General features: G+C 43.6%; 1 protein-coding gene across 1 annotated transcript in view; it reads right to left on the bottom strand.

Annotated features, from left to right (window-relative positions):
- Positions 1–17162, bottom strand: part of FMN2 (formin 2) — a 172773-nt gene that overhangs the window by 137227 nt on the left and 18384 nt on the right. Inside the window, exon 2 of the mRNA XM_063443374.1 lies at positions 13950–14079. The gene's annotated coding sequence lies outside the window, so the exon portion shown is untranslated. The remainder of the gene's footprint in view (positions 1–13949; positions 14080–17162) is intronic.

Here is a 17162-nt window from a genome sequence, read left to right on the forward strand (position 1 = left end):
GCCTCCAAGTCATGCAAAGTCTTTGGTTGTCTTGCATGAACTTTAGAAGAAGGATGTGATCCTAGGACAAAAAGTCCGAGGTGCACGTTAGAGATTCCTCAGAGTTTCACATGAATTAAAAACACATTTATTTGTTAACCTTTAGATACATAAAAAAAAAATACAAATAAAGTTAATTTAATAAAACACTCCACGTCTAGATCCCTGATGAGAGCAGTGAAGCTCAGCTGACCTGTGGGGGATAGGCAAACCTATAGGGATTGCAGCATAGAGGAATAAAGTTAAAGGACCACTCTAGGCACCCAGACCAGTTCAGCTTAATGAAGTGGTCTGGGTGCCAGGTCCAACTAGGGTTAACCCATTTTTTTTTTTTTTTATAAACATAGCAGTTTCAGAGAAACTATGTTTATAAATGGGTTAATCCAGCCTCCAAATTCTCTAGTGGCTGTCTCACTGACAGCCACTAGAGGCGCTTGCGTGATTCTCACTGTGAAAATCACAGTGAGAGCACGCAAGCGTCCATAGGAAAGCATTGTAAATGCTTTCCTATGAGACCGGCTGAATGCGCGCGCAGCTGTTGCTGCGCATGCGCATTCAGCCGAATGGGAGGAGAGGAGGAGGATCGGAGGAGAAGAGCTCCCCGCCCGGCGCTGGAAAAAAGGTAAGTTTTAACCCCTTCCTCACCATGCAGCCCGGCAGGAGGGGGACCCTGAGGGTGGGGGCACCCTCAGGGCACTATAGTGCCAGGAAAACGAGTGTTTTCCTGGCACTACAGTGGTCCTTTAAGTATCTCAAAGTGTGAAGCTTGAATAATAGAGACTGTCTGTAGTGGATAAACCAAATTAAATAAGACGTGTAAGTCAGATCCAACCCGATTAGGCTTTTAATGGCTTATTCTTACAGAATATATCATTTGGTTATAAACACAGCTTGCTCCTGATAAGCACACGTGAGTTCACATTACTAAACTGTATCCAAAAGCTGAGTTGAATATTGATCAAATTGTACAAATTTCGTTTAATCCTCAGTAGCAAACTTGCGGTCTCCTGATTATCGGCCAGATAGGAGTCAGTGCTATTGTGGTAACCCTAGATTTGAAGATTACTAGCTGCCGTCTCCTAAAGAGCCCCCATAAGTCCTGAAATTGCTCTGAGTACACCAGGTTAAACATCCTCACCCAAACACCCCAAATAGTGAAAAATAAACTTGGTGCCGTGCAGTTAAAATAAATATCCGTTAAGCCAAATGCATTTCGGCGCTACTTAAGCGCCTTTGTCAAAGGCAGTAAGCTATTGTACTGACCTGTGCGGTCATTTGTTAATTTGATAAGCTGTTCTGTGCCAATCAGAAGTGGATTTCTCGCGCCAAAAAAGCTGACCGGAGTAACGCGAGTATGAGACCAATGCGCCCTCTCACCACGTGTAGTTACGCCAATCAGGCGTGTTGGTGGGCGGGGCTTATCTCATATTCTCCCAGTTTGTGCTTTCTGTTATGACATGTTACCATTGGAACGAATTGACGTTATGTTGTATATAACTAATGATCATATCTACCACACTACTCTTGAAATATTAAAGTATTATGTAGGTGGAGCTAATTGTATTTACCAAAGATGTGTATTACCTTTCCTTATACTGTTACAATTAGCTCCACCTACATAATAACAGTATAAGGAAAGGTAATACACATCTTTGGTATATACACAATTAGCTACACCTACATAATACTTTAATATTTCAAGAGTAGTGTGGTAGATATGATCATTAGTTATATACAATATAACGTTAATTGGTTGCCACGGTAACAGGGCATAACAATGGAAAACACGAACTGGGGAATCAGAGATAAGCCCCACCCACCAACACGCCTGATTGGCGTAACTACACGTGGTGGGAAGGGCGCATTGGTTTACATTTCTGCCAGGGTATGCAGACTTGAGCACAACTTAAGCAGTGAATGTTGCAACCCTCGTTATGTGAATAAAGATCCCATGCAGGGGGTCTGTGTATAAAAGATGTTCCCCCCTAGCATTATGTTTCGTCTGATGTGTGTGAAAAGGGGCTATAATCACTAAAGGGTTCTTCTTCAAGCTTAGAGGGAATTTCAGTGGGGATATCCAGCCAAGATATAGGAGCTCTGCTACAGTTGGCAACCACAAATCCAATGTGCAGATTTGTGTCCGTTTGCTATCCTATCTTCTCTCCATTTGTCTGAATGCATGCAATATAATTAGTTAAATGTTCTTTTCGCCCATAACTTCAGAATTTAGCAGAAGAGAGCAACAGCTCTGCTGCCCTGCAAATCCACTCCAAGCCTGACATGCTTGTGTAAGGTTGCACAACCTCCATAACCATCACCTAGGCACCCGGGGCTGCCACCAGTGCGCTGCCAAAAAGTTGAAGGCCACAAGGAGCACTCCATAAATCTGTGATGAAGTGCACCTCCTGACCTACAGGCTTAGCCAGCTATTCATTCAATAATAGAATACAAGAACAGTACTATCTTCCTGCTAAATGTGTATCACGAGGGAAACGCATATTGCTGAGCTAAATCTTAAAGCTCAGCAATGTGTATTTAAAGGGTTTCCCTTCTATCAGAAAAGAAAGCTTCCCCTATAGCTGGGCAGTCCAATTAGCATGCTGTTTTGTCATGCCCCTGACATTAAATCCAACAAAATGTGAAGTGGGCTGGCAGACATGTCCCTGGGATAACATGGACTGGAAGGCTGTCTGTTACTTTCACCTAGTAGTACTGGCTTAACATTACCCCTCCTCTGCCATCGGTGACATCAGTAAAGGTACAGATTTGCACTAGTGAGATAAATCAATCACCCCCTACTCACTTTCTTTCTGCACAAGTTTGCGTAAACTTTGCTACAGTGTAATCAACTAGCCTTGGCCTTGTGGTAGATGAAGATGTTTGTATCTTTGGCAGCAGTCACAACACTAGCCTCTACATGAGCAGTTGGTTGACTAGTGCTAATGGAAAGGGAGGTGGTTTTAATCTCACTGGATGAGCTACTTCTGGAACTAGTAGGAAATGAAGCTCCAATGGTTTCCATGAAATTAGGCAATTCTACAGAACACAAAGATTAGACAAAGTGGTGAGTGCACCCTAAGTGCAGAAAATGGTGGACCGTTGCCCCTCAGCTTAAAAACATCTGTCCTCTAATTCCTTTGTAACACTGACTTGTGGGGGGGGGGAGGGGGGGGGAGCAGTATCGTCACTAGATTCTTCATCACCACCAAGATCTGACATTGGGGACACTGCTTGTGTATTCTGCTCTACCACCTCTGTAAAGAGTGGCACTGATGGCACCAGCATTCTGCTGAGCTCTCCCCTAGTTGTTTTTTGAGGTATTGGCAACTAGTGCATTGGTTTCATCGAACCCTTGCTCTGAGCACCATAAAACACAGAAGATGTGCTAGGGGGCTCACTGGAGTTTGCTTGAAAGTAGGCTATTTCAAGTAGTCTCTTAAGTAGGAGTTAAAACAACAGGAGTTTGTTGGAGAACTGGTGGACTGTGGTTGGTATTAGTTAATACCAAGTCGAAAAAAAGCAGGTTTAATTTTTTGTATTTAAATTTATTAACTTTTACCCTTTTTAATTTATTTTTCTCCTTGCCGTTTTCATTTTGATTTTTTGTAACTTTTTCCCCCTTTTCATATATATTTTTCTTCTTTGCTGGATATATTTAAACTGTGTCCCTTTTTTTATTCTTCTATATTTTCTCCTTGCTGGTTTTATTTAAAATGTTTTCCCTCCTTTTGCTTTCTTTTTTTTTTTTACCTTTGTTGTTTCTATTCCCCTCCTTGTGGGTGCTGCTGATGATGATCTAATTAGGGGGAATGCCCCTTAATTTCCACCTGTGTGGGATTTGCATTGCCAATATAAACCCACTACTGACTCTCAGAGGTTGCTCACTGGAGTTTGCGTGAAAGTAGCCATTTCAAGTAGTTTCTTTTAAGTAGGAGTTAAAACAACAGTAGTTGAAACTACAAGGGAGTTTAAACCAAGAGGGTAAATATTGTTTTTGCACACTTATGTTTTTTGGTACCTGGGGGTGAGTGCTAGCAAGATTACAAGTTTTACTCTGTGTACATCCTGCTGCATGTATGCATGCCTGGATTAATCTGTCCAGGGTCCATACCTCTGTGGTGGGTGTGAGCGAGTGGCTTTTCTAGAAGCTCAGATTGGAGATCTGGAGAGGCAAATTGCAACACTGAGGGAGATTGATAATCTTGAGAGGAGTCTGCTGCTCACTGAGCAAAGTTTAGTGGGTGCAGGTAGTGGAGTGGGAGGAGATGAGACAGTTGGAGAACAGGCACATAGCTGGGTAACAGTGGGGCGAGGAAGAAGAGGGGGAGGGAAGAGGAAAGGTTTAGCTAGTTCTGATCTAGTGTAGCCTATCAGATTTGCCCGTTTGAGTGAAGATGTTGGGAGCATCAGCTCAGGAGTAGCTGTACTGCAGGAAGCTGTTCCTTCTAACAGCCCCTCTAGTACAGGTGGGGTTGAGAGGGTAAGGAAGTCTAGACAGATTGTGGTGGTAGGGGACTATTATTAAGAGAGTAGATAGGGTAATCTGCCACTCTGATCGACTCAACCGGACAGTTTGCTGTATCCCAGGTGTTCGGGTCCGGCATGTTGCCGACAGAGTGGAGGGATTATTGGGAGGGGCTGGGGATGACCCAGCTGTCATGGTTCATATTGGTACCAATGACAAAGTCAGAGGAAGATGGAAGGTCCTAAAGAGTGAGTTCAGGGATCTAGGAAGTAAGCTAAAGAAAAGGACCTCCAAGGTAATATTTTCAGAAATATTACCTGTGCCGCGCGCTACAGCAGAAAGGCAGCGGGAGATTAGAGAGGCCGATTTTGCGCTTGGGTACAACCTGTATAGTCGTGATGGATTTCACCTAAACGGAAGAGGGTCTGCTGTGCTGGGGGATAGGATGGCTAGAAGGTTGGAGGAGATTTTAAACTAGTAGTAGGGGGGGAGGCTCAAAGCAATCTAGAAAATGGAGATAGGATAGAAATGAGATGGGCCTTAGCTCAGAACAATGGGGGTGGAGATGGGGGGAGGGGAATCTCAGAACAGAGGAGGTATGCAATATTGATAATCCACAAAAAGTACAGTTGACTCATGGTAATATTAAATGTATGCTTACGAATGCAAGGAGCCTATATAACAAAATGGGGGAACTAGAGGCAATAGCATACACTAAACAATACAGAATAACAGAAACATGGTGGGATGAGAAACATGACTGGGCAGTTAACTTAAATGGGTACACGTTATTTAGGAAGGATAGGAAAAACAAGAAGGGTATGTTTGTATGTCAGCCATGAATTAAAGTCAAATCTTAGGCATGTGGAGTGTGACGAGGAAAATGTGGAAGCGTTATGGGTAGATATCTGCTTGGGGCAAACAAAGGGAAATAAGTTATTGGTTGTGATATGTTATAAACCACCAAATGTAAATATTAATGAGGAAGAACTGCTGTTAGAGCAAATTGGGAAAGCTGCAAATCGGGATAACACAATAATTATTGGAGATTTTAAATTACCCGGACATAAATTGGGATAGAGGGACTAGTACTTCAGCAAGGGGAATCCGGCTTTTGAATGTGTTAAATGACACCTTTATGTCACAACTGGTACAAGCACCAACTAGAAAGGATGCTTGTCTGGATCCAGTTATAACAAACAATGTTGATCTTTTAACCAACATTCAAGTAGGGGAGCATTTGGGACATAGTGATCACAATATGGTAACTTTTGAAATAAACTCAAAAAAGCAAAAGCACGTGGGGTATATTAAAACGTATAATTTAAAAAAAGCCAATTTTAATAAGATTAGGGCAGCTCTACAACATATTGACTGGCATAAACTCCTTAGTGATAAAACCACTGAGGAAAAATTTGAACTATTCAAACAAATATTAGAAAGGTACATTTCACAGTATGTACCATTGGGTAATAAATATAAAAGAAACAAATTAAAACCAATGTGGCTTAGTAGAGAAGTAAAACAAGAGATTCAAAATAAGAAAAGGGCATTTAAATCGGACAAATCAGAGGCATCCTATATAAGATAAGGAAGCCAATAATACTTGCAAAAAGGCAATTAAAGTGGCTAAACTAGAAAATGAGAAATTGATAGCCAAAGAATGCAAAACCAACCCCCAAAAATGTTTCAAGTACATTAATTCTAAAAAACAAAACAAAAAATAAAAGTGTAGGTACACTGAAAACAGAGATGGGTCTGTTAGCCAATGAAGACCAGGAAAAGGCAGAAAATGTAAATAACTTTTTCAGTATATATTTATGAGGATCCTATGGCAAGAGATATGCAAATGATTGCTGCAACAAACTTGCAGATAACTTGTGATTGGATAACTCGAGACAAGGTGCTACAGCTATTGAAGAAAATTAATGTAAATAAAGCTCCGGGGCCTGACGGTATCCACCCACGAGTACTTAAGGAGCTAAGTGGGAAAATAAGTGAACCTCTGTATTTAATTTTTCAAGATTCTTTTGTTTCAGGTATTGTACCGAAGGATTGGAGGAAGGCAGATGTTCTTCCTATATTTAAAAAAGGGTTCAAAATACTTGCCTGGAAATTATAGACCTGTGAGCTTAACTTCTGTGACTGGGAAATTATTTGAACTGCTATTAAGGGATAATATTCAGGAATTCATTGGGAAGAACTGTGTTATTAGCAATAAGCAGCATGGTTTTATGAAACATAGGTCATGTCAAACTAACCTAATTGCATTCTATGAAGAAGTAAGTAGAAATATAGATCAGGGTGTTGCAGTGGATGTGATCTACTTGGAGTTTGCCAAGGCATTTGATACGGTTCCTCACAATAGGTTAGTCTTCAAACTAAAATAAATTGGTCAGGATGAATATTCTTGTTCTTGGGTAGAACATCGGCTTAAGGATAGAGTACAACAAGTTGTCATAAATGGTAAATTTTCAAGCTGGACAAAAGTGGTAAGTGGTGTCCCTCAGGGTTCTGTTTTGGGACTGCTTTTATTTAACATATTTATAAATGATCTTGAAATTGGCATTGAAAGCCATGTAGCAGTGTTTGCAGATGACACAAAACTTTGTAAAGTAATAAAATGTGAGCAGGATATTTCCTTGCTGCAGAGGGATTTGGATAAATTGGGGGACTGGGGACTAAAATGGCAGATTAAATTTAACGTAGAAAAATGCAAAGTTATGCACTTCGGGGTTAAGAATGCACAAGCAATTTACACCCTAAATGGTAGTGAACTAGGGATAACCACACACGAGAAGGATTTGGGAATTGCCATAGACAACAAATTAGGTAGCAATATGCAATGTCAATCTGCCGTAGCTAAGGCCAGTAAGGTTGTGTCATATACAAATAGGGGCATAAATTCGAGATGAAAATATAATTTTGCCTCTTTATAAATCGCTGGTAAGACCACACCTTGAATATGCTTTTCAATTTTGGGTACCTGTTCTAAAGGAGGATATCATGGCACTAGAAAAAGTGCAGAGATGAGCTACAAAATTGATAAAAGGAATGGAGCATTTTAGTTATGAAGAAAGGTTAAAAAATGTAAATCTCTTTAGTTTGGAAAAACGGCGCCTGAGAGGGGATATGATAACTTTATACAAATATATTCTGGGCCAGTACAAACCATTATCTGGAAATCTATTCATAAACAGGGCTATACATAGGACACGAGGTCACACATTTAGGCTTGAAGAAAGGAGATTTCATCTAAGGCAAAGAAAAGGTTTTTTTACAGTAAGAGCAATAAGGATATGGAATTCTTTGCCTGAAGAGGTGGTTTTGTCAGAGTCTATACAGATGTTTAAACTGCAATTGGATAAATACTTTCAAAAACATAACATACAGGGATATCATTTCTAATTAGTGGGGTAATAGCTGCTTGATCCAAGGAGACATCTGACTGGTATTTTTGGTTCAAGAAGCAATTTTTTGCTAGTTGCAGAATTGGAAGCTCTTCAGACTAGGTTTTTTGCCTTCTTTTGGATCAAAAGCAAAAACATATGTGAGGAAGGCTGAACTTGATGGACGCAAGTCTCTTTTCAGCTATGTAAGTATGTAACTATGGAAGCAGCAGTAGAAGTTATTACAGCATGAAAGGGCTGTGAAATATCAAGTTTCCTTCAGGGTGATGAATCAGACTTAAGAGACAAGCTGCTAATCACACTATCCTAAAGCTGAATATTACTAATAGTGTTGGTGGAGGCAGCATTAACAATCCTAATTGCTGAGGAAGAGGAGTTCAGAAGAATCTAAGAAGCCATGTCACTATGGTTGATGTTGGATTGGGAACCCTCCCTCAACTTCCACTTGGGGTTAGAATGAAAAAAATGACGGCGGATGGTTTCTTTTCCTTATTATAGTAAATTAGGTGTGCAAATACTTATGTATTCTGTAAACCAACAACTTTTGTGTTTCAAAACTTGTTAGTGCATGGTGGATTTACTGCTGTAATGTTATGGAGTGCTTGCACGCACACACACACAGGACTATACAAAGTGAGAAACAAAAAATAAAAAATGATTTTTTTCTCTTCAAACAATAAAAAAAAACAAAAAAATTTATTTTGGTCATCTAGTCTCAAAGACAATATGCCTGACAATTTCTTATCTTCCGACTTCAGTTTGTTTCAAGTGCCTCTATCAGTAGCAGCTAGCTAGATACAGCAGAAACTGCTAAAGCTAGTTTCACACTAGAGTCAATGACCCAGGCTAGGAAAAAATCTTTTTTTTTGTTCCTTATATCACAATTTCCAAAGCGGGGATTTTCATTCCTCCAAACAGTTAAAGGAACACTACAGGCACCAAAGTGCAAGAAGGCCCCTAGACACACTCTTACCTTCAGGAGTTAAATGGTTTAGGAACCGCTGCCTCCAGCACTGATCTCAGCAATCCCTGGTGGCATAAGGCATCTGAAATTTCACTTACAGGAACTGGGGAGTACCAATGCTGATTGGCATAAAGCGGACAATGCCACTGGAGGCAACTTTGAATTTAAGTGCCTCCAGGGGCCTCCTGGCACCATAATAACTTCACTTAGATGATGTCTGAGAAATAATTTTATATTATGTTAAAAAAAAAAAAAAATTTATATATATATATATATATATATATATATATATATATATATATATATATTATACACACACATATATACATACATACACATACACACACACACACACACACACATATATATATACACACAGTATCTCACAAAAAAGATTACACCCCTCACATTTTTTGTAAATATTTTATTTTATGTGACACTGAAGAAATGACACTCTGCTACAATATAAATTTGCAGTCTTCTCAAAATAACTCCACACACAGCCATTAATGTCTAAACTGTTGACAACAAAAGTGAGTACACCCCTAAGCGGAAATGTCCAAATTGGGATCAAAGTGTCAATATTTTGTGTGGCCACCATTATTTTCCAGGACTGTCTTAACCCTCATGGGCATGGAATTCACCAGAACGTCACAGGTTGCCACTTGAGTCCTCTTCCACTCCTCCATGACGACTTCACGGAGCTGGTGGATGTTAGAGACCTTGCGCTCTCCCACCTTCCGTTTGAGGATGCCCCACACATGCTCAATAGGGTTGGCCAGTCCATCACTGCTTGGCCAGTCCATCACCTTTACATTAAGCTTCTTTAACAAGGTAGTGGTCGTCTTGGAGGTGTGTTTGGGGTCATTATCATGTTGGAATACTGCCCTGCGGCCCAGTCTCCGAAGGGAGGGGATCATGCTCTGCTTCAGTATGTCACAGTACATGTTGGCATTCATGGTTCCCTCAATGAACTGTAGCTCCCCAGTGCCGGCAGCACTCATGCAGGCTTAGACCATGCTTGACTGTAGGCAAGACACACTTGTCTTTGTACTCCTCACCTGGTTGCCGCTACACACTCTTGACACCATCTAAACCAAATAAGTTTATATTGGTCACATCGGAATACAGGACATGATTCTAGTAATCCATGTCCTTAATCAGCTTGTCTTCAGCAAACTATTTGCAGGCTTTCTTGTGCATCATCTTTAGAAAAGGCTTTCTTCTGGGACGACAGCCACGCATACCAATTTGATGCAGTGTGTGGCGTATGGTCTGAGCACTGACAGGCTGATCCCCCACCCCTTCAACCTCTGCAGCATTAGTGGCAGATCTAGGATGTCTATTTTTCCAAAGACAACCTGTGGATACGACACTGAGCATGTGCACTCAACTTCTTTGGTCGACCATGGCGAGGCCTGTTCTGAGTGGAACCTGTCCTGTGAAACCACTGTATGGTCTTGCCCACCGTGCTGCAGCTCAGTTTCAGGGTCTTGGCAATCTTCTTATAGCCTAGTTCTTTGCCAGGAGGTGCAATGTTGAACTTCCAGTGACCAGCATGAGAGAATGTGAGAGCGATAACACCACCTTTAACACACCTGCTCCCCATTCACACCTGAGACCTTGTAACACCAACAAGTCACATGACACCGGGAAGGGAAAATGTATAATTGGGCCCAATTTAGACATTTCCACTTAGGGGTGTACTCACTTTTGTTGCCGACGGTTTAGACATTAATGGCTGTGTGTGGAGTTATTTTGAGGGGACAGCAAATTTACACTGTTATACACAGGGCCGGATTAACATAGAGGCTAATGGAGCTGCAGCTCCAGGCCCAGGCCCATGGAATAGGCCCAATTTAAAAAAAAAAAAAAAAAAATTTTTTTTTTTTTTTTTTTTACACACACACTACTCTTCGGTTTGCCACCTGACTGGTATATTAAGGCACAGCCTGTATTCGAGGCTGCCTGGCCGTAATGGTATTGCAGTAATACTGGCAATACAAATGCTAATATTTTTCTCAGTATAAATGGAGATTACTCTGCAATACCAGCACCGGCCAGTAGGGGTCACTGTGTATGGAGAGAGGCAGGGATAGTAATCTACAGCATATCCTTCCCTGCCTCTCTCTACTCACTGATTTGCAGGGGAGCAGCTACACAGCACAGAGAGTCCAGACAGCAGCTCCCAGTCTGCAGAGACAGCCTACAGCTTAGGGAAGTGAGGGATGGGGGAAAGGCATCGGGGAGACATGGGGACACAGACACTAGGGGACACATGGTGACACTGAGACACTAGGGGACACTGGGAGATGTGGGGACACTGACACATGGTGACACTGAGACACTAGGGGACACTGGGAGATGTGGGGACACTGACACATGGTGACACTGAGACACTAGGGGACACTGGGAGATGTGGGGACACTGACACATGGTGACACTGAGACACTAGGGGACACTGGGAGATGTGGGGACACTGACACATGGTGACACTGAGACACTAGGGGACACTGGGAGATGTGGGGACACTGACACATGGGGACACTGAGACACATTGGGACACAGAGACCCTAGGCTGTCAGTGTCCCCATGTCTCCCAGCCAGTGTCAGTGTCCCCATGTCTCCCAGCCAGTGTCAGTGTCCCCATGTCTCCCTGCGTCCCCATGTCTCCCTGCGTCCCCATGTCCCCCTGCGTCCCCATGTCTCCCTGCGTCCCCATGTCTCCCTGCGTCCCCATGTCTCCCTGCGTCCCCATGTCTCCCTGCGTCCCCATGTCTCCCTGCGTCCCCATGTCTCCCTGCGTCCCCATGTCTCCCTGCGTCCCCATGTCTCCCTGCGTCCCCATGTCTCCCAGTGTCTGCGTCCCCATGTCTCCCAGTGTCTGCGTCCCCATGTCTCCCAGTGTCTGCGTCCCCATGTCTCCCAGTGTCTGCGTCCCCATGTCTCCCAGTGTCTGCGTCCCCATGTCTCCCAGTGTCTGCGTCCCCATGTCTCCCAGTGTCTGCGTCCCCATGTCTCCCAGTGTCTGCGTCCCCATGTCTCCCAGTGTCTGCGTCCCCATGTCTCCCAGTGTCTGCGTCCCCATGTCTCCCAGTGTCTGCGTCCCCATGTCTCCCAGTGTCTGCGTCCCCATGTCTCCCAGTGTCTGCGTCCCCATGTCTCCCAGTGTCTGCGTCCCCATGTCTCCCAGTGTCTGCGTCCCCATGTCTCCCAGTGTCTGCGTCCCCATGTCTCCCAGTGTCTGCGTCCCCATGTCTCCCAGTGTCTGCGTCCCCATGTCTCCCAGTGTCTGCGTCCCCATGTCTCCCAGTGTCTGCGTCCCCATGTCTCCCAGTGTCTGCGTCCCCATGTCTCCCAGTGTCTGCGTCCCCATGTCTCCCAGTGTCTGCGTCCCCATGTCTCCCAGTGTCTGCGTCCCCATGTCTCCCAGTGTCTGCGTCCCCATGTCTCCCAGTGTCTGCGTCCCCATGTCTCCCAGTGTCTGCGTCCCCATGTCTCCCAGTGTCTGCGTCCCCATGTCTCCCAGTGTCTGCGTCCCCATGTCTCCCAGTGTCTGCATCCCCATGTCTCCCAGTGTCTGCGTCCCCATGTCTCCCAGTGTCTGCGTCCCCATGTCTCCCAGTGTCTGCGTCCCCATGTCTCCCAGTGTCTGCGTCCCCATGTCTCCCAGTGTCTGCGTCCCCATGTCTCCCAGTGTCTGCGTCCCCATGTCTCTGTGTCCCTAGTGTCTGTGACCCCATTTCTCCCAGTGTCCCCAAATGTCTGTGTCCCCATTTTTCCATGTCTCTGTGTACCTATGTCTGTATCCACAAGTGCCCTCATGTCTTCCAGTCTCCCCAACTGTCTCAGTGCCTCCATGTCTCTCAGTGTCCCCTTGTCTCTGTGTCCCCCTAGTATCCTAGTGACACGGGACACACTGATACATGGGGACACAGACACTGGAAGACAAGGGGACTGGGCGACATGGGGACACTGACACTGATGCATAGGGACACTGATGACAGGCTGGCCTTCCAATTCTTTGGACTGACATACCCCCTTTTTGGCAGTTCTGGTCATGTGATTCGCATCAGTGGCCTACTCTTTTACCCCGCCCATTGGCTTCCTGCTTCACTGGACACTGCTGTGTGTATGGATTTACTTGAAAGATGAAAGCATAAATTAGATAAAGAGATTAGCATAGAGTATGTGTTTTCTTATAGCTGCATCCTTTCCCTCCAACACCAACGCCATCAGATACATGACACTTGAGAGGTATGACTGTTTTAGTGTTTTTGGTCGATAAGATTCTGTAATTAGGCCCCATCATAATTGTCAGCACCAGGCCCACTGGGCTCTTAATCCGGCCCTGGTTATACAGGCTGTACACTTACTTCATTACTTTGTTGCAGAGTGGCATTTATTTAGTGCTGTCACGTATTCATCCGCATATAAAAATGTGATTAATGGCATTTACCGTCCGGACAAGAAAAGTTGTGCCGGGCAGCATTACCGTCCTGACAGGAAAAGTTGTGCTGAGCAGCAATCATGCACATGGAAGCCTGGTAATTGCTTTTGGGCTCAAAGGCCGGCTATGGCCAATCAGATCCACAGGAGGGTTTGTGCTTAACAGCAATCATGCACATGGAAACCTAGTAATTGCTTTTGCTTATTGCCGGTTTCATCCTAAAGGTAATACAAGAGTGCGTTGATGATCTTGATTTTCTAGTATTTGACTTTGGCTTCGTTTTGACTTTCCTGAATTCTGGCATCCTTGACTCTTGGCTTTCCCTCATCGTTGTGTCTGATTCTGTGTTCCTGACCTCGGCAAGTACTTTGACTATTCTTGGATACGTTAAGTCCGGTCATTCTAAGGTCTGGTTATACGTTATCCTTAGTCCTAGGTGTGACACAGTTCTGCGTGCTGGATCAACTTGTAATCCTGACAGTTGTCACATGAAAAGATGTAATAAAATATTTACAAAAATGTGAGGGGTGTACTCACTTTTGTGAGATACTGTATATATTTATTAATAAATACCATTTTATATCAGATCTTACATTAACTTATAAAGAAAAACAAACCTACCTGTTTCTGCATCTGCTGGCTTCGCGACTGGGGGCCATGGCGTCTGAACTCTGTGTGGAAAATGACCTTCCAGATAATCCAGTGAATGGGTAGGTTGACTAACTGCAGCCCAAGTGTAAAGCTGGTCTTGCTATTAAAAAGTGAGATACGTGCACTAATGTTATTCGAAAATTTACATATAAGTATTTATTTAATAGCAAACTATGAAGTAAATTGAACCTTTTAATACATTTAATAGATAATGCATTGAACATACAAAAAAGTTATAGACTGACATCCTGTAGACCAGAACGAAAGGCTCTTTTATAATTCCATAAAATGCCGTCCACAGAGGTTTATGGGATAAGTAGTTTATCCCTATCAAACAGTTCTACCGATAGGATTAGTGGAATTGCTCTGTAAATTGATAGCAGACATAGGCAGAGCTTCAGCACATACATGATACAGACAATCTGGAACGTCCATTCTGCACTGACTTTTCACACAAATTACTGTAGTACTAATCCACTCATGAGCAGGCACAAGGTGTTCTGTACACCATCACACTTTCAGTCATAAAATTGTTGTGATAGTTATTTTAATGACCATTTAAGTAATGAAAAGATGTATTGTGCTGGATACAAACACCGTGTTAGGCTGGAGTGGAGAAAGTGGGGGAGGGGGAGGGATATGTTGAGAGGACTATGGCCAAACACTCAAAAACTGGTTTTGCACTGTAATTTGTAATGAACATATAACACCTGAGAGTTGGAGTGTAAGAATTTACCTTTTGTGTGTTAGTAATATAAGTGCCACTTCCCCTGTTGGCAACCAAATCAAATATCAATAATGGCTAAATAGGAATTTACAGTTCATTAACTGCATACCCATGGTGCACAGCTCTGAATTATCAAAAGTTCTTGGAAACAACAAAAATAAAATAGGATCCAAAAGTATTCGAACAGATAATGTAGAGATTTCTGAAAATAAAGTGATGCTTTTGACACACGGTACCAAGAATGCGTAGATTGGCAGAAACAAATATGTACAATACAGGTAGTGTTTCTCCAAGTGGGAGAAAAAACAAAAGCAAAAAGTCGCTGGGTGCGTTTTGCAAACAAACAGACAGCCTTTTTAGAACATGCAAAACGCATCCAGCAGATTTTTGTTTTTGTCCCCCCCTTCTCTGTTTGAAAATTTGTAATAGCATGCTGGGACAACCATGAGAAATTTTGGGGCCCATAGCACAGCTCAAGGCCTGGGTCCTTGCCTTCAAGCCCGCCGCCAGGGCCCACCTCCAAATCCCACCCACAGGAATATACACACACACACAGATACAAAAAGGACACAAAGATACACACGCATAAGGAGATACAGAGAGACATACATACAGACATTCTGACATACATACAGACCTATACACATACACACACACATATACATATACATATACATATACATATACATATACATATACATATACATATACATATACATATACATATACATATACATATACATATACACACACACACACACACACACACACACCTCATTTTTCAGCCACACTCCTGTTTCTTACATTTTTGTTGCAGAAGGGTGGCCTGGGATGATGGGAGTCAGCTGCCTCTCCTCCTTCAGATTTTCAATTTCTGAATTAAATTATCTGTTCAAGTACAATTTGACCCCATTGTATTTTTGTAGTTACCTTGTGTGTACTTGTATGTACTTTGTGAATGCTAGTTTTGGATAGCCCCATATCAAAATGGGTATTAAAGTGAAACTGCTGAAAAGGTACCGTATAAGTCGAGTTTTTCAGCAAATTTTTTGTTCTGAAAAACCCCAACTCTACTTATACTCAACTTACATTGCCATAATACAGACAAGGGGATGTGTTTACTTACCTCTCCTGCAGCTCCTGTCAGCTCCCTTCTCCTCCGCGCCGGTCCAGTCATCTCCCTCTGCAAGTCCCAGTGTAAATCTTGCGAGAGCCGCGGGGTCATAGTGCGGCTCTCGCAAGACTTACACTGGGACTTGCAGAGGGAGCTGACCGGACCGGTGCGGAGGAGAAGGGAGCTGACAGGAGCTGCAGGAGAGGTAAGCGCTCTCTGCCAGTCCCCCTTCGCTGAACTGCCAATGCCACTGGACCACCAGGGAGTGAGAGCCTCCCCCCCCCCCTCCCTGCCATGTATCAAGTAGGGAGGGGGGACGAAAAAAAAAAATATATAAATAAAAAAAAATAATTAAAATAATAAAAAAAATAATAAAAACACCCACCCCCCACCAAGGCTCTGCAACACATACACACACTGCATCACACACTGCACTCATACACACACACACACTGCATTCATTATATACACACACTGTAAATAAATATTCAATTAATATAAATTTTTTAGGATCTACCGTATATACTAGAGTATAAGAGTTTTTCAGCACATTTTTTGTGCTGAAAAACCCCAACTCGGCTTATACTCATGTCAATGTCTGTATTATGGCAATTTGCATTGCCATAATACAGACAGGGGGCTGGGGGGTCTGCAGAGATCTTACTTACCTCTCCTGCAGCTCCTGTCAGCTCCCTCCTCCTCCGCGGCCAGGGGCGAAATTCTTTTAGGACCGGACGCGGTGGGCCGGCCCTTTAAATGCTGCAGCTGCCTGAGCGCTCTGTAAAGAGCGCTCAGACGGCTGCAGCAGCTTTTCCCTCCCTCCCCTCCCCTGTAGCGTGGCCGAGCTGGTCTCCGGACCGCGGTCCCGGCCGGAGTGATAGGAAGGTGCTGTCAGGATCGGGACAGGGATCCAACACGCAGAATACAAACAGGAGCTAGGTACGTATACCGGACCTTAGAATGGCCGGACTAACGTAAGGAGAAAGCAGAGAATGGTCAGAGACAAGCCGAGGTCGAGGGAACGAGAGAACAGGTAAGCGAGAGACGAGCCGAGGTCAAAGGACACGAGAGGTAAGCAGGAACGAAAATACAAGCCGAGTCAGAAACAAAAAGACAAACAGTAATAAGAGCACTGAGTGACCAGACAAGCTAGAACCACGACAGGGCAATGAACCATTACACACATCCCTATTTTATACCTTGGCTCTTTAATTGATGACTCCGCCCCTGCCGAGCCCTGATTCGTTGTTCGGAACTAGATTGACAGGTCGGGACGTGATTGCCGCGTCATAAAAGGAGGCGGGGCTATCGCGGCTGGCGTGTAAACGGCTATGAGAGCTGT

The sequence above is a fragment of the Pelobates fuscus genome, chromosome 2, assembly GCF_036172605.1.
Source record: "Pelobates fuscus isolate aPelFus1 chromosome 2, aPelFus1.pri, whole genome shotgun sequence".
In the NCBI taxonomy this organism is placed as follows: domain Eukaryota; kingdom Metazoa; phylum Chordata; class Amphibia; order Anura; family Pelobatidae; genus Pelobates; species Pelobates fuscus.